Raw genomic sequence first — 23,228 nt, forward strand, 5'->3', positions numbered from 1 at the left:
CTGTGGATGAGAGCACCGACATTTCTGACATTGCCCAGTTGTCAATTTTCATCCGCGGAGTGGACTCCAGCCTAAGCGTGACAGAGGAGTTTTTGGCTTTACGTCCTATGCATGGCACAACTACGGGGCATGATTTGTATGAAGAGGTGTCAAGATGTGTAAATGAGATGGAGCTGCCTTGGGAAAAACTCGTGGGTTTGACAACCGACGGAGCACCTGCGATGTGTGGACACAGGAGCGGACTGGTGGCGAAGATACGGGAAAAGATGCAAGAGGAAAACGCGACAGGTGAGCTGACAGCTTATCATTGTATCATACACCAGGAAGCGTTGTGCGGTAAAGCCTTGAAAATGGAGCATGTAATGAGCATCATCACGCGCACAGTTAACTTTATCAGAGCCAAAGGTTTGAATCACCGCCAGTTCAAGGCATTTCTGACGGAGTTAGAAACGGAGCATGGTGATTTGCCTTATCACACAGAGGTGCGATGGCTAAGCCAGGGAAAGGTGCTTCAAAGATGTTTCGAGCTTCGTGAGGAGATTTGTCTGTTCTTGGACAGCAAAGGGAAAGACACAACACAACTCCGAGACGAAATGTTTCTGTGTGAAATGGCTTTTCTGTGTGACATTACGAGTCATCTGAATGCAATGAACTTGCAGCTGCAGGGTCGGGATCATGTCATCTCTGATATGTACAGTACAGTGAAGGCATTTAAAACCAAACTGACTCTGTGGGAGACGCAGATGCGGAAAGAAAATTTGAGCCACTTTCCCAGCTGCCAGACCATGAAAGAGAAGCTCTCTACCAGTGCGTTCCCGAGCGCACAGTTGGCTGATAAAATAGGTATGCTTGCCGCTGACTTTCGACGCCGATTTGCTGACTTTGAAGCACAAAAAAGCAGGTTGGAACTGCTCGGTAACCCATTTGCTGTTGACGTGGAAAGCTCACCACCAAACCTCCAAATGGAGTTGATTGACCTCCAATGCAATGATGCACTGAGGGCAAAATATGCGGCAGTGGGTGCTGCGGAGTTCGCCCGTTTCCTCCCCGACACAATGCCCCAGCTGCGCATCCAGGCTGCTCAAACGTTGTCTATGTTTGGCAGCACATACCTGTGTGAACAACTGTTTTCTTTGATGAACCTGAACAAAACATCACACAGAAGTCGACTTACTGCTGAACACCTCCACTCAATTCTGAGGATTTCCTCAGCTCAGAGCCTTACCCCGAACATTGATGAACTTGTGGAAAAGATGGGACACCACCAAGTATCACCCTCAACCTCAAACAAGTGAACATTACTGTGCAATCACATATTTAGAGTTTTTACTCAGTTCAAGTTTAAAAGTTAAAGTTTAATATTTGTTTTCACTGCATGTTACTTCTCCTTAAACAAAGTGTTGTTTTTGATTAATAGATTTTTGCACTTTATTTTATTGTATTTCAATCCAATTATATTTTAAAAATATTTCAGTTGAGTGGATGATAGAAAATTGCTATTATTGTTTTTTTCTTTGAAGTAAATTTAGCCCACTTTTGCTAAAATAGAAAATATAGGCTACTGATGGTGCCTTGAATACCGGTTTCTTTCATTTAATGTTCATGTTATGGGGATTTTTATATAAAGGAAATTTGTCTTTTGTGTCTGTTGAAAATTAAAGATTACTGACAGAGCCATAAGAAAATATTGCTTTATTTATCTGATCATATTGGAATATATTTGTTAGGTTTTCAGTAGGTTCAATTAGGTTCACTAGACTATATGCGTCATTTAAAAAATTTTCAATGAACATTCGAACAGTCCGGCCCTCGGCTTGTAGCTAAATTTTTTATTTGGCCCTCCGTCCATTTGACTTTGACACCCCTGCTCTACAGGTATATATTATGTGCTATCTATTTCTACACGTATATATTCTGTGCTATCTTTTTCTACAGGTATATATTAAGGGCTATGTATTTCTACACGTATATATTCTGTGCTATCTATTTCTACAGGTATATATTCTGTACTATCTATTTCTACAGGTATATATTCTGTACTATCTATTTCTACAGGTATATATTAGGTGCTATGTATTTCTGCAGGTATATATTCTGTGCTATCTATTTCTACAGGTATATATTCTGTGCTATCTATTTTTACAGGTATACTGTGCTATCTATTTCTACAGGTATATATTATGTGCTATCTTTTTTTACAGGTATATATTATGTGCTATCTATTTTTACAGGTATATATTCTGTGCTATCTATTTTACAGGTATATATTATGCGCTATCTATTTTTACAGGTATATATTATGCGCTATCTATTTTTACGGTATACTGTGCTATCTATTTTTACAGGTTTATATTCTGTGCTATCTATTTTTACAGGTTTATATTCTGTGCTATCTATTTTTACAGGTTTATATTCTGTGCTATCTATTTTTACAGGTATATATTCTTTGCCATCTACACTGAGTGTACAACACATTGGGAACATCTTCCTAACATTCTTCCATATTCTTTAGAAACCACCACGCATTGCGAGCGAACAGTGTTGAATATATACCTACCGCCAGTGCAATTCATTAAACTGACAAACTTATATGGCATATGAATATCTTGCTCATTTAGTTAACAGACACAGTGGGCAAGTAGGTTTTTCAGACACAGTGAAATAGTAGATATTACAGTACTATCTAGTAGTATCATAGTTAGGGCCAGGAGTTTTTCCAAGGCTTCCTGTGAGCTAAGCAGGATAAACTCTAGGCCCTATGGTCAGGAATTACTCTTCAGGCAGTCAGAAGCAACACTAAGGTCTAGAATATTTTGTTCAAGAAAAAACCCTGTCCCTTGTCATTTACGTAATATTATTACCTTGAACATAAAGGTCTCTGTCACTTCCTCCCTCCATTCCTCCCTCCATCCCTCCCTCCATTCCTCCCTCCATCCCTCCCTCCCTCCATTCCTCCCTCCCTCCATTCCTCCCTCCATCCCTCCATTCCTCCCTCCCTCCATTCCTCCCTCCATTCATCCCTCCCTCCATCCATCCCTCCATCCCTCCCTCCATTCCTCCCTCCATTCCTCTCTCCATCCCTCCATTCCTCCCTCCATCCTTCCATTTCTCTCTCCATTCCTCTCTCCATTCCTCCCTCCATCCCTCCATTCTTCCCTCCATTCCTCCCTCCATTCCTCCCTCCATTCCTCCCTCCATCCCTTCCTCCATCCCTCCATTCCTCCTTCCATCCCACCATTCCTCTCTCCCTCCCTCCATCCCTCCCTCCATTCCTCCCTCCATTCCTCTCCTCCATCCATTCCTCCCTCCATCCCTCCATTCCTCCCTCCATTCCTCCCTCCATCCCTCCATTCCTCCCTCCATTCCTCCCTCCATTCCTCCCTCCATCCCTTCCTCCATCCCTCCATTCCTCCTTCCATCCCACCATTCCTCTCTCCCTCCCTCCATCCCTCCCTCCATTCCTCTCCTCCATCCATTCCTCCCTCCATCCCTCCATTCCTCCCTCCATTCCTCCCTCCATCCCTCCATTCCTCCCTCCATTCCTCCATCCATTCCTCCCTCCATCCCCCATTCCTCCCTCCATCCCTCCATTCCTCCATCCATTCCTCCCTCCATCCCTCCATTCCTCCCTCATCCCACCATTCCTCTCTCCCTCCCTCCATCCCTCCCTCCATTCCTCCCTCCATTCCTCCATCCATTCCTCCCTCCATCCCCCATTCCTCCCTCCATCCCACCATTCCTCCATCCATTCCTCCCTCCATCCCTCCATTCCTCCCTCCATTCCTCCCTCCCTCCATTCCTCCCTCCCTCCCTCCATTCCTCCCTCCCTCCCTCCATTCATTCCTCCCTCTATCCCTCCCTCCCTCCCTCCATTCCTCCCTCCATTCCTCCCTCCATTCCTCCCTCCATCCCACCATTCCTCTCTCCCTCTGTACTTTATTACCTTGCAGTTGTTGAATCCCTCTCCGAACAGGGTGATCTCAGCGATGAGGGTGGAGTCTGGTACCACCATGGAGATAGGCCTGAACATGGACTTCAAGTTGTCGGGCAGCTCCGTACGACCGGCATAGCCTGGAGATGGAGAGAACTCTTATTAACACATGATCTCTCTCTCGCTTTGTCCCCCTCTCTCTGTCTCCCATTTCACTCTTTCTTCCCCGCTCTTTCCCCTTCTCTCGAACACACACTAAATCCATTTTAGAAATGTGACGGGGATTCTAACTTGAAGTAAGCCTAAATAATATAAAATTAAAAAAGGCTTTTGTGAACTAACACTCGCACTTGACTCTTTCCCCTTACTAGTTCTGATAGCTACTTTATTGAGGAAAAATGTACTTACTCTGACTGTGATAAGGGGTTGTCCCACCTAGCTATCTTAAGATGAACACACTAACTGTAAGTCCCTCTGGATAAGAGCGTCTGCTAAATGACTACAATGTGAATCCTCAACCCTGAATGGATAACAACGAGACATTTCTCAATACTATAGTTTCATTTATACACAGATAAACTATATCTACAAAAGTATGTGGACACCCCTTCAAATGAGTGGATTTGGCTATTTCAGCCACACCCGTAGCTGACAGGTGTATAAAATCTAGCACACAGCCATGCAATCTCCATAGACAAACATTGGCAGTAGAATGGCCTTACTGAAGAGCTCAATGACTTTCAACGGGGCACCATCATTGGATGCCACCTTTCCAACAAGTCAGTTCACAAATTTCTGCCCTGCTAGAGCTGCCCCGGTCAACTGTAAGTGCTGTTATTGTGAAGTGGAATCGTCTAGGAGCAACAACGGCTCAGCTGCGAAGTGGTAGGACACAAGCTCACAGAACGGGATCGCTGAAGCGTGTAGCGCTTAAAAATCGGGAGCTTCATGAAATGGGTTTCCATGGCCGAACAGCCGCACACAAGCCTAAGATCACCATGCGCAATGCCAAGCGTCGGCTGGAGTGGTGTAAAGCTCACCGCCATTGGACTCTGGAGCATTGGAAACGTGTTCTCTGGAGTGATGAATCACACTTCCCCATCTGGCAGTCCGAAGGAGGAATCTGGGTTTGGCGGATGCCAGGAGAACGCTACCTGCCCGACTGCATAGTGCCAACTGTAAAGACTGGTGGAGGAGGAATAATGGTCTGGGGCTGTTTTTCATGGTTCGGGCCCCTTAATTCCAGTGAAGAGAAATCTTAACGCTACAGCATACAATGACATTCTACACAAGTGCTTCCAACTTTGTGGCAACAGGTTGGGGATGGCCCTTTCCTGTTTTAGCATGACAATGCCCCCGTGCAGATAGCAAGGTCAGTGTGGAAGAACTTGACTGGCCTGCACAGAGCCCTGACCTCAACCCCATCAAACACCTTTGGGATGAATTGGAATGCCGATTGCGATTTTCCAACATCTAGTTGAAAGCCTTCCCAGAAGAGTGGAGGCTGTTATAGCAGCAAAGGGGGGACCAACTCCATATTAATTACCATGTCTTCTCCTCTGGGCTGCCCATGGCTATGAGGCAGATACGGGGAGCGAGAGAGGGAGTGGCAGAGAAAGAGGGAGAAGATGAAGAGAGAGAGGGAGATGGAGGGAGAGGGAGGGATGATGCTTATGAAGACTGAGATACTGCAGTCTGGCTCTTTAAAGAAAGGGGAAGGGAGTGAGTGAGGGATGGATGGATGGAGGGGAAAGAGAGTGAATTGAGATGAAAAGTGGGAATTGAAGAGAGGGCTGACTGACTCTGACTCCGTTATTGCTCTCTCGATATATTGCTCCTCTCTCACTTAGTCTCTCTGCCTCTGTATTCTCTCTCGTTCCTATATTCTCTCTGTCTCTCCTGTATTCTCTCTTCCTCATCGACAATATATATACAAAAGTATGTGGACACCTCTTCAAATGAGTGGATTTGGCTATTTCAGTCACACCCGTTGCTGACAGGTGTATACAATCAAGCTCAAAGCCATGCAATCTCCATAGACAAATATTGGCTGTAGAATGGCCTTAGTGACTTTTAACGTGGCACCATCATAGGATGCCACCTTTCCAACAAGTCAGTTCGTCAAATTTCTGCCCTGCTAGAACTGCCCGGGTCAACAGTTTTTTAAATTGTACCTTTATTTAACTAGGCAAGTCAGTTAAGAACAACATTCTTATTTTCAATGACGGCCTAGGAACAGTGGGTTAAATGCCTTGTTCAGGGGCAGAACGACAGATTTTTACCTTGACAGTTCAGGGATTCGATCTTGCAACCTTTCGGTTACTAGTCCAACGCTCTAACCACTAGGCTACCTGCCAACCCTGCTGTTATTGTGAAGTGGAAACGTCTAGGAGCAACAACGGCTCAGCCGCGAGGTGGTAGGCCACACAAGCTCTCAGAACGGGACCGCCGAGTGCTGAAGCGCATTAAAAAAGATTACCATGCGTAATGCCAAGCGTCGGCTGAAGAGGTGTAAAACTCGCCGGCATTGCATTCTGGAGCAGTGGAAACGCGTTCTCTGGAGTGATGAATCACACTTCCCCATCTGGCAGTCCGAAGGAGGAATCTGGGTTTGGCGGATGCCAGGAGAACGCTACCTGCCCCAATGAATAGTGCCAACTGTAAAGTTTGGTGGAGGAGGAATAATGGTCTGGGGCTGTTTTTCATGGTTCTGGCTAGGCCCCTTAGTTCCAATGAAGGGAAATCTTAACTCTACAGCATTTAATGAAATTCCAGACGATTCTGTGGTTCCAACTTTGTGGCAACAGTTTGGGGAAGGCCCTTTCCTGTTTCAGTGCCCCTGTGCACAAAGCGAAGTCCATACAGAAATTATTTTTTGCCCATGATTTTACAATAAGATGTTCAATGAGCAGGTGTACACATACTTTTGGTCATGTAGTGTATCTTCAACCACGTCAGTCTGGCAGGATCCTGTCTGGCTCTTGGTGAGAGTGTGTGAGAGACAGAAAGTGACATGTCTCGATGTCTCATCTGTCACCCTGTTTCTCTCTCTCTCTCTCTGTGTCTGTGTGTGTGGGTGGGTACATAATATCTTCAACCAGCCAGCAAAGACTGTCCGTTCGTCCGTCCTTCCGTATGTCTGTCTGTCAACCATGTCTACCACTCTCTCCCTGCGTTGTCGATTGGTGGGCGTGTTAGCTTGACTGCCAGCATTGTGTGTGTGTGTGTGTGTGTGCGCACACGGAGAAGGCTTAACGGTTTCCTCTGTGAGACACACATCCATCTTCCTGTCCTAGTGTAGAGAGCAGGTGGCTTAAGGAGGAGGGAGTATACTGGAGGGAGTACAGTAGGCTAGGGCTCAACAGCTTGTTCTCTCTTTACCTTCTCGTCTCTCGCTCTCTTTCTCCCTTTCAATTCAGCAGGCTTCCTCTCTTTCCACCTCTCTCTCTCTCTCTGTTTCCCTCCCTTCCTCCCTGCCACTGAGAGTGACCTCATGGCCGATGACCTCATCGTTGGGGAGCTCATTTGGAGGGAGAAGGGATATCTGGTGGGGTCAGGCACGAGGGGGAGGTGTAACCCTGTTGGGGCCCCTCGAGGCCCCTCTTGGTTAGGAGGAGGGGTGTATCTGTTCCCTCCATCTTAGGTTTCTCTTTATACTGACTGACACACTCAGTGTGTGTGTGTGTGTGTGTGTGTGTGTGTGTGTGTGTGTGTGTGTGTGTGTGTGTGTGTGTGTTTTGTGTGTGTGTGTGTGTGTGTGACGGGCTCAGTATATAGGGTTCATTCATATATTCTGTCTTCCTATAGATACTGTATAGGTTGTCTGTCTCTCTCCATGCACACCATGCAGGTGTCCAATCACTCACACACACATCTCTTTCCCTCCTGTCCTTTTATTCTCCTACCTCTCCTTGCTCTCCTCCCTCACCCTGTTCTCGCTCTCTCTCACTCTCGCTCTCAATTAGCCCTCTCCCTTTATTCTCTTCCTGCTCCCGCTCCTCCTCCTTCCCTCTCTTCTTCTTCTCCATCCTCTCCCTCTCTCCTTCATCTCCCTCCTCTCGTCCCTCCTGTCAGGTTGTGAGGGGAGGGGGAGGGGGGGGGGGGGGTAGTAGTAGACCCTCTGTCTGGAGCCAGCTGTAACCTTACACCCCGACAGAGAGAAAGGGAGAGAGAGAACGACAGATCAGGGAGATGGAGAGAAGAGGGGATGAGGGGGAGGAAGGGCGGAGACTGGGGGTAACTTGATATTTAGTGATTATACATTCATCATATTTTCACAGACATTGGATATATTAATGCACACACACACACACATACACACACACACACATACTGTACGTCCATACACACAGTCAGTCTCTTTCTCCTAGCAATGATGTAATCCCAAGGCAACATCGCCTTGGCGATTGTCCCCTCGGAAACGGTGTGGTTTGAACTGTAGCTGATTGCATTGTCTAGGCAACTGGGAAACAAATTGCCCCGTGCCCCAAGGCAGCGATAGACAGACGGGCGGAGAGAAAAAAGAGAGCGAGGGGGAGAGAGATAAAGAGAGAGGGAAGAAGGGGAGTGAGAGGAGGAGGAGAGAGACAAAATGAAGGCTTTATAGACGCTTTGATCATTGATATTCAGTGATGCTAAAGCTGTGATCAGCTCCGAAAACAGCTTTCGATTGAAGATTCTGTCATGATTCCTTTGTTGCTATCGCAGATACCAGCTTCTTCTGCTGCCTTGGATGTTCGTTGTGGTTTGGCAATTTGTCACAGGCGAGGAATTGAAGCTCTGGTTTTGTAAATCCTGTTCTACAGTTGAGACTTCCTCTTGAGGTTACAGGCTTCATGGATTATATACAGGAATAGATCACATTGAATGTATAGAGAGTACATTTCCACAAGCACCTGTACACGCTCGCATGCTTTGCGTTCCTTGTAGGCGAGAGTGTAGGCCTGAAATGAACAATAGTCTCCCGGACCCTATTGGAGCCTATTGCCAATGGGCCTGGTGATCCTCTTTCGGCCTGGGGTTTTCCTTAGGCACTGCGTGTGTCCTGGGCCAGAGCAGCCAGGGCCCTGCCTGTACCAGACTCCCTCTCTGGGGGGGGGGGGGGGGGGGGGGGGGGGGGGGGGAACAAAGCTGGGTCCTATCCAGGACTGGATCTCAGGAAGACGGAAGGAGAGGAGTAGAGGAACACCGGGCTGGCAGGATGGGAGGAAAAAGCTCTCCTTCCCTTCTCTCCCTTCTCACTTTCTCGTTCCCTTCGTTTATGTCCCTCTATCATTCTCCCTTTCTCTTCTTTCATGCACATGTTCTATTACTCTCTTTCTCTCTCTCTCGTTCTCTCTCTTTCTCTCTCTCTCTCTTTCTCTCTCTCTATTTTTCTCTCTCTCTCTTTCTCCCTCTCTCTCTTTCTCTCTCTCTTTCTCTCTTCAAATTTAAGGGGCTTTATTGGCTTGGGAAACATGCTTACATTGCCAAAGCAAGTGAAATAGATAATAAACAAAAGTGAAATAAACAACCAGAAATGAACAGTCAACATTACACTCACAAAAGTTCCAAATAATAAAGACATTTCAAATGTCATATTATGTCAAATACAGTGTTGTAATGATGTGCAAATAGTTAAATTACAAAAGAGAAAATAAATAAACATACATTTAGGTTGTATTTTTACAATAGTGTTTGTTCTTCACTGGTTGACCTTTTCTTGTGGCAACAGGTCACAGATCGTGCTGCTGTGATGGACACTGTGGTATTTCACCCAATAGATATGAGAGTTTATCAAAATTGGGTTTGTTTTCGAATTCTTTGTGGATCTGTGTAATCTGAGGGAAATATGTGTCTCTACTATGGTCATACATTGGGCAGGAGGTTAGGAAGTGCAGGTCAGGTTCCACCTCATTTTGTGGGCAGTGTGCACATAGCCTGTCTTCTCTTGAGAGCCAGGTCTGCCTACGGCGGCTTTTCTCAATAGCAAGGCTATGCTCACTGAGTCTGTACATAGTCAAAGCTTTCCTTAAGTTTGGGTCAGTGTACTCTCTGTTTAGGGCCAAATAGCATCTTTCTCTCTCCACAGATCCTTTCCCACACACACTTTTTCTTGAAAGTCAGTCTTTGATTTTCTTCTCTAACTGTTACCAGCACTTTGATATTTGTCCTGTATGACTTCCCTCAAACTACACACACACACACACACACACACACACACACACACACACACACACACACACACACACACACACACACACACACACTCCCATATTAACCTGCGTGTGGCACTGCCTGCCTTATTCTGTCGCCGTGTGTGGGCCCCACATCAAACCCCAGCAGCTAACTACTCTGAGGCTAATAAAGGCTAACATTAGCAGCGTTAGTGCGCTGAGCGCCATCCACACCTCTCCCGCCAGCCACCCAGGCTACCACCCACGGCGAGGAGGAGGCCAGCCCCAGAGGGAGGCCCCTGTTGTGGGCTAGGGCGTCACCCCAGCCCCTGGGTGGGTTCCTGGAGATTGGATGTGTGGTCCCTTCCCTCTCTCTCTCTCTCTCTCTCTCTCTCTCTCTCTCTCTCTCTCTCTCTCTCTCTCTCTCTCTCTCTCTCCATGGTGTTGTCATTGCGACTATGCCTTCCACGACCCTAATGACACGCACGAACACACACACACACACTTCACGTATACCCCTCACACACTTCACACAGATCATGCAAAAAATATTCACACACACTAGCCAACACTCCCACTCTCGCACACACTCACGCACAAGTAATTAGACACACACTTATATGACCTCATACTAGCGTCTGTAATGCATAACGTTAACACAGAGGCGACGTGAGTATGTTTTCACTTTAAAGGGGCAATCTGGGATTCAAACAACACGGCCAGTTACCCCGCCCCAGCTGAAGGATGGGGCTGGAGAAATGTAACCATGACTACTTCCAGTCAGTGATAATCCACATGGATGTTTAACTCTTAGTAATACTCACCTTCAGTCACCCAGATATTTATCTCTTCTCTCTCAGGCAGACAGTAGTAGTCAGACCTGCCCAGTTTACATTCCAGTGTGTGTGTGTGTGCGTGTGTGTGTTAGACCCTATGAACTGGCGTGACTGCCAGACTCCCCTCCTCATCCTCCTCACCCACTCTTAACCCCCAAACCCCACTACACATTTAGACTGTCCTCTCAGTTTACTGACACACACACACCCAGCTTAAATAGACCCTACACATCTCCATAACGGCTTGGTTCTATCAGTGTAAAGCTATCAGTGGTCCTATGTGGAGATCTAGGATCAGGTCGTCCTATCTTGATCCAGTCCATAACCATTAGAAGGTATAAAGGAAGTCTGATCTTGGATCAGCTTTGAGAGGAGACGAAAGTGATTCACTAGAGAGAGCAGAAAAACAGGGACTCTCTCACTGTCTGTCTCAAGGGCATGTTGACCATGACCTCAAGCAGACAGATTGGGAGGTGTGTGTGCGTCTGTGTGTGTTTGTGTGTGTGTCTAGAGAGAGAAAGCGTGGTGAGTTAATGTTTCTAATTCTACACAGCGTTTGAAGTCAAAGTTTGGAGCCGACAGAGGAAAAACTTCAAATGCACTTCTACCCCCTCTCTCCTCTTCCTCTGTCACTCCCTCCTCTTCCTCTGTTGCTCCCTCCCTCGTTCCCTTCCTTTCTCTCTGATCTTGTGAGAGGAGCACAGGAGTGTCCTGTAGATGACACCCGGTGTGAGATTAGGCATGCTGACACCCCTCACACACACACACACACAGCTTCTCGCTCCCCATCCCATTATTAGGTTGAAAAGACAGTAGAAGTTCGATGAATTGGCCATCCAGGTGTGTGTGTGTGTGTGTTTGTTTGTTTCTTTGTGTGTCCAGTCAGTAGTATGACCATCTCATTTGACACAGGGCTATTTTTACTACTGCCATCTAGCTTTCTGTCTGAACTCTGTAGAGTGACTCGCTCTCACTGCGGGCCAACAATGTGGGTGTGTACACACACACACATTAACAAACACTCACGAATGACTGTCAGTAATACACAAGATACACGTGCCTACATGAACAAACTCACACACATACACACAGACACACACACACACTCAACCACCGCTCTCAGGATGTGTGTGTTTGCTTGTGAGCCGTTGCTGTGTGTTTTTCGTTTCTAGGGCCTTTTTTCTCGTGGGGTGTGTGTGTGTATATATGTGTGTGTGTATGAGAGTGTGTTCACGTGCTGCGGAGGCAGAGGCTGAACAGCTGCATGTGGTTTGTGTTTGTGTATCTGACAGCGGCTGGCCTCTCTCCTCCTCCTCCCCCTCTATCTCTCCTCCTCTCCACTTCCCCTCTCTCTCCTACCTCCCCCTCTCCTCTGCCTCTCATTCAATCTTTCCCTCCCCTCTACTGACTTTCATTTTCTCTCTCTCTTCCTTTTTCTCCCCGTCTCCTCTCCTCCGTTCGCCCCTCTGTCTCTCCCCTGCTGCCCTGTCTGGACCTCCACATCCGCCAGCTATCAAAGCACTGACCAGATGACACACACACACAATGCCACATTCACCGCACATACTACTTATTTTGTATCTTGGTTTTAATAGAAGCCAGATGCTAAATAGCCACGGCAGATGCACATGCCTGTTTTCCCCCCCTGCCTTGGATGTGTGTGTGTTTGTGTGTGTGTGTGCGCGCGTGCGCGCGTTTTCTATCTTTTCTCTGTTTTTGCTTTAGTTAGTGTCATGGTTACGGAGAGGCGGAGGGTTTTATCTAAACCTCCAGCCTCTCTCTCTCTCGCTGACTCAGCTGATCCTCAGCATTGAATAGGGTCTGTGTTGCAGATCGTTTAATAGGGTCTGTGTTGCAGCTCGTTTAATAGGGTCTGTGTTGCAGATCGTTTAATAGGGTCTGTGTTGCAGATCGTTTAATAGGGTCTGTGTTGCAGATCGTTCAACCGGGTCTGTGTTGCAGATCGTTTAACAGAGCCTGTGTTGCAGATCGTTTAATAGGGTCTGTGTTGCAGATCGTTTAATAGGGTCTGTGTTGCAGATCGTTCAACAGGGTCTGTGTTGCAGATCGTTTAACAGAGCCTGTGTTGCAGATCGTTTAATAGGGCCTGTGTTGTAGATCGTTTATTTGGGCCTGTGTTGCAGATCGTTTAATAGGGTCTGTGTTGCAGATTGTTCAACAGGGTCTGTGTTGCAGATCGTTTAACGGGGTCTGGGTTCCAGATCGTTCAACATGGTCTGTGTTGCAGATCGTTCAACAGGGTCTGTATTTCAGATCGTTCAACAGGGTCTGTGTTTCAGAACGTTCAACCGGGTCTGTGTTACAGATCGCTCAATAGGGTCTGTGTTACAGATCGTTCAACAGGGTATGTGTAGCAGATTTTTTATTAGGGCATGTGTTGCAGATCATTTAATAGGGTCTGCGTTCAACAGGGTCTGTGTTGCAGATCGTTCAACCGTTCAATCGTTCAATCTGTGTTGCAGATTGTTTTATAGGGTCTGTGTTGCAGATCGTTCAACAGGGTCTGTGTTGCAGATTGTTTAGTAGGGTCTGTGTGTTTTCTGGCCGCTAGTTCAGGGCCCACTGGAAGCCAACAATTCTCAAACAGGGAAGGGTGTGTGCGTGCATTCGTATATGTGTATGAGCCCAATGTATAGGATGTGTAACCCATACAAATGTTCAAGTATAAGCTGTTGGCACGCCAAGTCATTAGATTAAATGTCCTGGTACATTAAAGCCTTTTTGTGGCATTTTATTTTCTATAGAAATGGATAGAGGTAGGCTTTTGGATGTGTGTGCGTGGGAGTGTGTGCGTACCTGTGTGTGTGTGTGTGTGTGGGGGGGGGGGGTGGGGGGGGTGGACCTTGTCTCTCATTGCTAGTTCCCAGCAGGTTAATGAATAAATAAAGGCGTGATGCCTCCCCTGTGAGCCGGTGTCTGCCCACAGCAGACAGAGTGACACCACACACACACACACACACACACACACACACACACACACACACACACACACACACACACACACACACACATTCCCTCATCGCACTCTGGGTGCAGCTCATAGCCACTCTGTATAATAGGAATGTTTATTAGCAGGTTGGAATCATGTAGATTTCTTTCCCTTACTCTCCCACTTAAAAAAATACTTTAGTTTACAATAGAACTCTGTATTGAAACTGTAGTATACTGTAGAATACTATACTACACACGGTAATATCCCTTGTTCATGTCTAGGACTTAGTATATCATTTTGTAGTATACTGTAGATACTACATTATTAATATACGGATAATACTACATTGTTATCCACACAAAAAACACTAGTAAATACTACAGAAATGTCCGCAAAAACACTACATTGTTTTCACTATAGTAAATACTACAGTATTTAATTTGGATTTACCCTGCCCATTCCCCTCGCCCACATCCCATTTTGTGCCATCCTTAAGTGAGAAACCTACATGCCAAGTATAGACTATATATTGTGTTCCTTACAGGTTATAGAAAAGAGCAGAAGCTCTGAGCTATCCGTTCATACCCCAGTCCTACCTACCTACAGGTTATGGAAAGTTTGCTCTTTTTGTATTTTTCCAGTAGGTTTCCTCAAAGAGGAAGCCCCCCACTTCTATGTCAAAGATAATAAAACAAAGACACTATAGTAAATACTGCAGTAATGTCCCCAGAAAACTATAGTTAATACTACAGTAATGTCCCTAGAACACTATAGTAAATACTAGTGATGCACCGATATGACATTTTTTTTATATATATAAATACATTTTATCCCCTTTTCTCCCCAATTTTCATGGTATCCAATCGCTAGTAATTACTATCTTGTCTCATCGCTACAACTCCCGTACGGGCTCGGGAGAGACGAAGGTCGAAAGCCATGCGTCCTCCGAAGCACAACCCAACCAAGCCGCACTGCTTCTTAACACAGCGCGCCTCCAACCCGGAAGCCAGCCGCACCAATGTGTCGGAGGAAACACCGTGCACCTGGCCCCCTTGGTTAGCGCGCACTGCGCCCAGCCCGCCACAGGAGTCGCTGGAGCGCGATGAGACAAGGATATCCCTACCGGCCAAACCCTCCCTAACCCGGATGACGCTAGGCCAATTGTGCGTCGCCCCACGGACCTCCCGGTCGCGGCCGGCTGCGACAGAGCCTGGGCGCGAACCCAGAGACTCTGGTGGCACAGCTAGCGCTGCGATGCAGTGCTCTAGACCACTGCACCTCCCGGGAGGCCCCGATATGACATTTTTGACCGATATCCGATATTTTCCTTGCCCCTCCAAAAAACGATACCGATAACCAATATTTACAATTTTTGCGGCCTTTTTGAGCGTTCTAGTACAGTTAAATAGTTAACACACACACACACGGACGCAGCGGTCTAAGACACTGCATCTCAGTGCAAGAGGAGGCACTACAGTCCCTGGTTCGAATCCAGGCTGTATCACATCCGGCCGTGATTGGGAATCTCAGCGTCGTCCGGGGTAGGCCATCTATATAAATAAGAATTTGTTCTCAACTGACTTTCCTAGTTAAATAAAGGTTACACACACACACACCACACTGACCAAAAAGTTATTTTGTTGGCATTTACATATGTCCCCATTACCAGTAAAACATAATCAAAACCTATTTCTTACACTTACCTGCTGTGCTGTTTCCTTGTTCATTTGTTTCATTCTCAACCAGGATTTCTATGGAACGCCGTTTGGGTCTTTGCGTGTCAAATAACCTTGTTGACCAATCAGGACCTGAATATGACTGCACGTCACATAGTAATTTAACGCGTTCATACATTTTTTACGTAGTTATTACACATTTGATTACACTATCACTCGTATTCCATATGTCACAACGATTCATCGATACATATGCTATGATGCTGGTAAAGTTGTCTCGCGCACCTACAATGCTGGTCGTAAAAAAAGCTAGCTAGCTCATGGATGCAAACAATGTTCTTCCCGAAAAACATAGCAAAACGACATAATCTGTTTCAGTAGCTATAGTTAGCTAGCTAACTATATAGCTAGGTGTCATCGTCTAAAATAACCCTAATTTATAAGACAGTTCTTATTTGATAAATGGTGGTTGGACCCATCTATGTGAAGCAAGCCACAATAAGGATTAGCCACAATAGCAGACTTAGCCTTCAAAATAAAAGTATGTAATTTACAGTGATGCAAATGAATACAAATAGTAGAATTATGCCATAATTTAATAGATCATGCTAAATGAGGTTGGAATGTTGTTATATAAAAACAAAAGACAATCATTTGTTCATTTTACAAAAATCTGTTGAAATCACATGATGTGTTTTGAATATAACCTTTCTGGTTATAACCTTTTTCGGCAAGACAGACCTTCCAAGGGTGGGGGAGTGGCAATCTTTACCAAGGATCACCTTCAGTGCTCGGTTGTTTCCACCAAGTCTGTCCCCAAACAATTTGCTTTGTTAGTTGTGTTGCTGGGTGTTATCGTCCTCCATCAGCACCGGCCTGTACCCTACCTGCCCTAAACTCTCTCCTGGCCCCTTACACCAAGTCTAAATTTGTCCTGCTACGTGACCTAAACTGGGACATGCTTAAATCACCTGGCCAAGTCCTAAAGCAATGGGACTCCCTAAATCTTGTGTTGTTATCCTCACAAATAATCCTGATAGGTATCAGTCTAGTGTTTTCTGTAATGACCTTAGTGATCGCTGTTTTACAGTTTGTGTTCGTAATGGCTGCTCAGTGAAACGACCTGTCCTGATTTTTCATAGATGCTTGTTAAAAAACTTTAATGAGCAAGCCTTCCTTCATGAACTGGCCTCTGTAAAATGGTATAGAATCAGCTTGAGCCCGTCTGTCGAAGACGCTTGGACCTTCTTTTTTGATATTTTCAGTGGTATTGTTAACCAACACGCCCCCATAAAGAAAATGGGAATTAAAAACAAGTTCAGCCCCTGGTTTGACCGTGATCTTGCAGAGTTACTCCACCTCAAGAATTGCATTTGGCGAAAGGCTCGGCACACGCATACTCAGGCTGACTGGCTCTCGTTCAGGCAAATGAGAAATAAGTGCACTCAGGCTATCCGGAAGGCCAAAGTTAGTTACTTTAAGGAGCAGTTCTCTCTCTGTGGGTCAAACCCCAAGAAGTTCTTGAAAACGGTTAAAGACCTGGAGAATAAACCCTCCTCCTCACAGCTGCCCTTGTCCCTTAATGTTGATGTGGTTGTTACTGACAAGAAGCACATGGCTGAGCTCTTTAATCACCACTTCATTAAGTCAGGATTCCTATTTGACTCAGCCATGCCTCCTTGCCTGTCCAACATTTCCTCATCTCCCACCTCTTCTAATGCGACTATCCCCGATGCTTCTCCATCTTTTTCACCGGCCCCGCTACAAAGTTTCTCCCTGAAGGCAGTCAGAGTCTGAGGTGCTAAAGGAGCTGCTAAAACTTGACCTCAAAAACCATCTGGGTCAGATGGTTTAGACCCTTTCTTCTTTAAGGTTGCTGCCCCTATCATTGCCAAACCTATCTCCAACCTTTTTAACCCATCTCTCCTTTCTGGGGAGGTTCCCATTGCTTGGAAGGCAGTCACAGTTCGTCCATTATTTAAAGGGGGAGATCAAGCCGATCCTAACTGTTATAGGCCTATTTCTATTTTGCCCTGTTAATCAAAAGTGTTGGAAAAACTTGTCAATAATCAACTGACTGGCTTTCTTGATGTCTATAGTATTCTCTCTGGTATGCAATCTGGTTTCCGCTCAGGTTATGGATGTGTCACTGCAACCTTAAAGGTCCTCAATGATGTCATCATTGCCCTTGATTCTAAGCAATGTTGTGCTGCTATTTTTATTGACTTGGTCAAAGCTTTTGATACGGTAGACCATTCCATTCTTACGGGCCGGCTAAGGAGTATTGGTGTCTCTGAGGGGTCCTTGGCCTGGTTTGCTAACTACGTCTCTCAAAGAGTGCAGTGTATAAAGTCAGAAAATCTGCTGTCTCAGCCACTGCCTGCCACCAAGGGAGTTCCCCAAGGCTCAATCCTAGGCCCCACGCTCTTCTCAATTTACATCAACAACATAGCTCTGGCAGTAGGAAGCTCCAGCTCTCATCCATTTATATGCAGGTGATACAGTCTTATACTCAGCTGGCCCCTCCCCGGATTTTGTGTTAAATGCTCTACAACAAAGCTTTCTTAGTGTCCAACAAGCTTTCTCTACCATTAAGAAGTAAGAAGAATGCCCTTCCCCACAGGTGTGATTACTGCCTCTGAGGGTTTAGATCTTAAGGTAGCCACCTCATACAAGTACTTGGGAGTATGGCTAGATGGTACACTGTTCTTCTCTCAGCACATATCAAAGCTGCAGGCTAAAGTTAAATCTAGACTTGGTTTCCTCTATCATAATCACTCCTCTTTCACCCCAGCTACCAAACTACCCCTGAATCAGATGACCATCGTACCCATGCTAGATTATGGAGACATAATTTATAGATCAGCAGGTAAGGGGGCTCTTGAGCGGCAAGATGTTCTTTATCATTCGGCCAACAGATTTGCCACCAATGCTCCTTATAAGACACATCACTGCACTCTATACTCTTCTGTAAACTGGTCATCTGTATACCCGTCGCAAAACCCACTGGTTGATGTTTATTTATAAAACCCTCTTAGGCCTCACTCCCCCCTATCTGAGATCTGCCAGTCACATTCTGTTAAAGGTCCCCAAAGCACAAACATCCCTGCGTTGCTTGTCTTTTCAATTCAACAAACGCTCAAACTGGACAGTTTTATCTCAATCTCTTCATTCAAAGACTCAATCATGGACACTCTTAATGACAGTTGTGGCTGCTTTGTGTGATGTATTGTTGTCTCTATCGTCTTGCCCTTTGTGCTGTTGTCTGTGCCCAATAATGTTTGTACCATGTTTTGTGTTGCTACCATGTTGTTGTCATGTTGTGTTGCTACCATGCTGTGTTGTCATGTGTTGCTGCCTTGCTATGTTGTCGTCTTAGGTCACTCTTTATGTATTGTTGTGGTGTCTCTTGTCCTGAATCTGTGTTTTGTCCTATATTTATATGTTTTTTTATTTTCTATTTTTAATCCCAGCCCCTGTCCCAACAGGAGGCCTTTTGGTAGGCCGTCATTGTAAATAAGAATTTGTTCTTAAGACTTGCCTAGTTAAATAAAAAATAAAATACTTACACTTTAGAATTGCATTGCGGGCATACTTATTTCACTGTCCAGCCTTATCTATGGATTGTGGATTATTGACATGTGGTATCAGTCTACTCAGTGACAACCAGAGAACATTAGCATCGTAGCTCTTATTGCGGGACTCTGAAAGATCTGTGAATTGAGCCACATTTATTGTCAACCTATGTGTATTGAACACTATTCCCGAGGAAAAACAATACTGCGTGCATGTTTTGGAGTCTGATACCTCTGAGGAGGACGTTGGGAAAAAATATATTGGGTATTGTGTAGACTCTTACCCCATTTCATTGATCCCCAATTCTTAGGTAAAGCTGTACAGTGCAATATGAATGTCAAGAAACACAATAGGCTGACTGAGGAGGTGGTTTCATAGTATATTGTGAAGCTAATAGCAGTGACGCTATTACTGTGTAACTCCGGTAGGGCAACATCTGAACAATAGCGCACTTGGTAACGTTAGCGTGTACCGGTGCTCGACCAGTCACGAAAGCCAACATCACCCACGACAGAGAACGGTTAATTGTCAAGGGCAATGAATTCCATTATCTTGGCGTTAATAGATTTTGCCTTTGAGTTGTCTCGCTGAAATGTTCTTACTCTTTCAAATGACTGCTCGACTTGTTGACTCCTCGATCCACACAGCAGACATTGTGGGCTAGGTTAGGAATGCTGTGTTGCACATGTAGCGCAACATTTTATGTGCCGTCATTACGTCCTCTACCTACGTTATATAGGTATGCACGTCAGCTTTGATATTGGTTTTTCACATCGGCGTTAAACCAGAATTCGGCCAATACCGATGTTGCCATTTTTAGCTAATATCGTCCGATTCCGATATGTTCACCGATATATCGTGCATCCCTAGTAAATAGTACAGTAATGTCCCCAAAACACTACAGTAAATACTGCAGTAATGTCCCCAAAACACTACAGTAAATACCGCAGTAATGTCCCCAAAACACTACAGTAAATCCTACAGTAATGTCCCCAAAACACTATAGTAAATACTACAGTAATGTCCCCAAAACACTATAATAAATACTGCAGTGATGTCCCCAAAACACTACAGTAAATACTGCAGTAATGTCCCCAAAACACTATAGTAAATACTACAGTAATGTCCCCAAAACACTACAGTAAATACCGCAGTAATGTCCCCAAAACACTACAGTAAATCCTACAGTAATGTCCCCAAAACACTACAGTAAATACCGCAGTAATGTCCCCAGAACACTACAGTAAATACTACAGTAATGTCCCCAAAACACTACAGTAAATCCTACAGTAATGTCCCCAAAACACTATAGTAAATACTACAGTAATGTCCCCAAAACACTACAGTAAATCCTACAGTAATGTCCCCAGAACACTATAGTAAATACTACAGTACACTACAGTGCGCAAAAACAATATAGTAAATACTTAAGCAATAATGTCCGAGGAGGTGTGGTACATGGCCAATATACCACAGCTAAGGGCTGTTCTTAAGCACGACGCAACGTGGAATGCCTGGATGCAGCCCTTAGCCGTGTTATAGTGGCCATATACCGCAAATCCCAGAAGTGCCTTCTTGCTATTATAAACTGGTTACCAACGTAATTAGAACAGTAAAAAATGTGTTTATGTCATACCGATGGTACAAGGTCTGATATACCACAGCTTTCAGCCAATCAGCATTCAGGGCTCGAACCACCCGGTTTATAATATAGTATATACTACTCTTTTTTTTTACTACAGTATTTATACTGTAGTAAACTGTAACTACTACATTATACTACAAAGTGAATACTACAGTAAAGTCAACAAACACACTACAGTGAATACTAGAGTATTCCTACCATAGTATACACTATAGTATTTTTTAGTTTGGGTTCTGACTCTCTGTCCTGTGTAATGTGAGTGTGTGCATGCATGTGCGCTGTTCATTATGCATCTGTGGGGATGGTGGTTTGTGTTTTGGTATACGCACAAGTGTGTGTGTTTGTGTGCTCTTCTCTTGTACCGTGTGTAGAATCGCTTTCATTGCGAAGAGCCAGAGCTTTCAGTTAGATCTCATCTCTCCCTTCACAGAGCAACAGACCCCTTCCACCACACAGGAGGGCTTTGAATGACAGCATTGGACTAACCTTGACACACACACACACACACACACAGTTAAACACTGACTACACTAACAGAGATATCCAGATGAGAACCCTACACAATGTATCAGGCTATCACACACACACACACACACATCAGCATCCCAGAGCCTTCCTTGGTCGTAGCAGCAGGTCAGGTGCCAGAGGTGAGAGGTCAGGGGGAGTGGTCATCAGATGAAAGCCCCGGGTCGCAGAGGTGGCTCTGCCAGAGGGTTAAAGGTCAGGACAGGCGGTCCTGCCTCTGCACGTGCCCGAAGAAAGGTGTCCTAGCAGCCAGGCCTAGTGGGGGAGGGGACGCTGAGTAAATATGTAAATAGCTGTGTCCACGTCGTACAGAGACACACGCAGGAGAATTCTCACAATGTCTACAGAAAAAAGCCCAATCCAGACAGTACTTTTTAATAAGGGAGTTTGGATCTTTTAATGTATGTGACAAAATACTTTGTATGTGCTATAGCAGTGTCGTGGCGAGTGGCGTGACCTATGCCATTGTGTGCTGGAATTTAGCTACGGTAGACTTCAATAAGTTTGACAAAATCCTGAACAAATCCAGTGACACCATTGGCTGCAGCCTGGAATCACTGCAGGACATGTTCATAAAAAGGCTGCAAGTAAATACCCCACATGATCATGGACAATGACACACACTCACTCCACAGCACTCTGAGGACACACACCCACTCCACAGCACTCTGATGACACACACCCACTCCACAGCACTCTGAGGACCCACACCCACTCCACAGCACTCTGAGGACACACACCCACTCCACAGCACTCTGAGGACACACACCCACTCCACAGCACTCTGAGGACACACACCCACTCCACAGCACTCTGAGGACACACACCCACTCCACAGCACTCTGAGGACACACACCCACTCCACAGCACTCTGAGGACCCACACCCACTCCACAGCCCTCTGAGGACACACACCCACTCCACAGCACTCTGAGGACACACACCCACTCCACAGCACTCTGAGGACACACACCCACTCCACAGCACTTTGAGGACACACACCCACTCCACAGCACTCTGAGGACACACACCCACTCCACAGCACTCTGATGACCCACACCCACTCCACAGCACTCTGAGGACACACACCCACTCCACAGCACTCTGAGGACACACACCCACTCCACAGCACTCTGAGGACACACACCCACTCCACAGCACTCTGAGGACACACACCCACTCCACAGCACTCTGAGGACACACACCCACTCCACAGCACTCTGAGGACACACACTCACTCCACAGCACTCTGATGACACACACCCACTCCACAGTACTCTGATGACACACACCCACTCCACAGCACTCTGATGACACACACCCACTCCACAGCACTCTGAGGACACACACCCACTCCACAGTACTCTGATGACACACACCCACTCCACAGCACTCTGATGACCCACACCCACTCCACAGCACTCTGAGGACACACACCCACTCCACAGCACTCTGATGACACACACTCACTCCACAGCACTCTGATGACCCACACTCACTCCACAGCACTCTGAGGACACACACCCACTCCACAGCACTCTGAGGACACACACCCACTCCACAGCACTCTGAGGACACACACCCACTACACAGCACTCTGATGACCCACACTCACTCCACAGCACTCTGATGACCCACACCCACTCCACAACACTCTGAGGACACACACCCACTCCACAGCACTCTGATGACACACACCCACTCCACAGCACTCTGATGACACACACCCACTCCACAGCACTCTGAGGACACACACGCACTACACAGCACTCTGATGACCCACACTCACTCCACAGCACTCTGATGACCCACACCCACTCCACAGCACTCTGATGACACACACCCACTCCACAGCACTCTGAGGACACACACACACTCCACAGCACTCTGATGACACACACTCACTCCACAGCACTCTGATGACCCACACTC

General features: G+C 46.0%; 1 protein-coding gene and 1 non-coding gene across 4 annotated transcripts in view; both read left to right on the plus strand.

Annotated features, from left to right (window-relative positions):
* Window positions 1–23,228, plus strand: part of LOC129865469 (lysine-specific demethylase 6B-like) — a 166,973-nt gene that overhangs the window by 35,488 nt on the left and 108,257 nt on the right. The window lies entirely within an intron of this gene.
* Window positions 14,488–14,542, plus strand: LOC129866109 (U7 small nuclear RNA). The gene has a single exon (XR_008761468.1). It is a non-coding gene; the product is annotated as a U7 small nuclear RNA (small nuclear RNA).

Source organism: Salvelinus fontinalis, chromosome 11 (genome assembly GCF_029448725.1).
Source record: "Salvelinus fontinalis isolate EN_2023a chromosome 11, ASM2944872v1, whole genome shotgun sequence".
In the NCBI taxonomy this organism is placed as follows: domain Eukaryota; kingdom Metazoa; phylum Chordata; class Actinopteri; order Salmoniformes; family Salmonidae; genus Salvelinus; species Salvelinus fontinalis.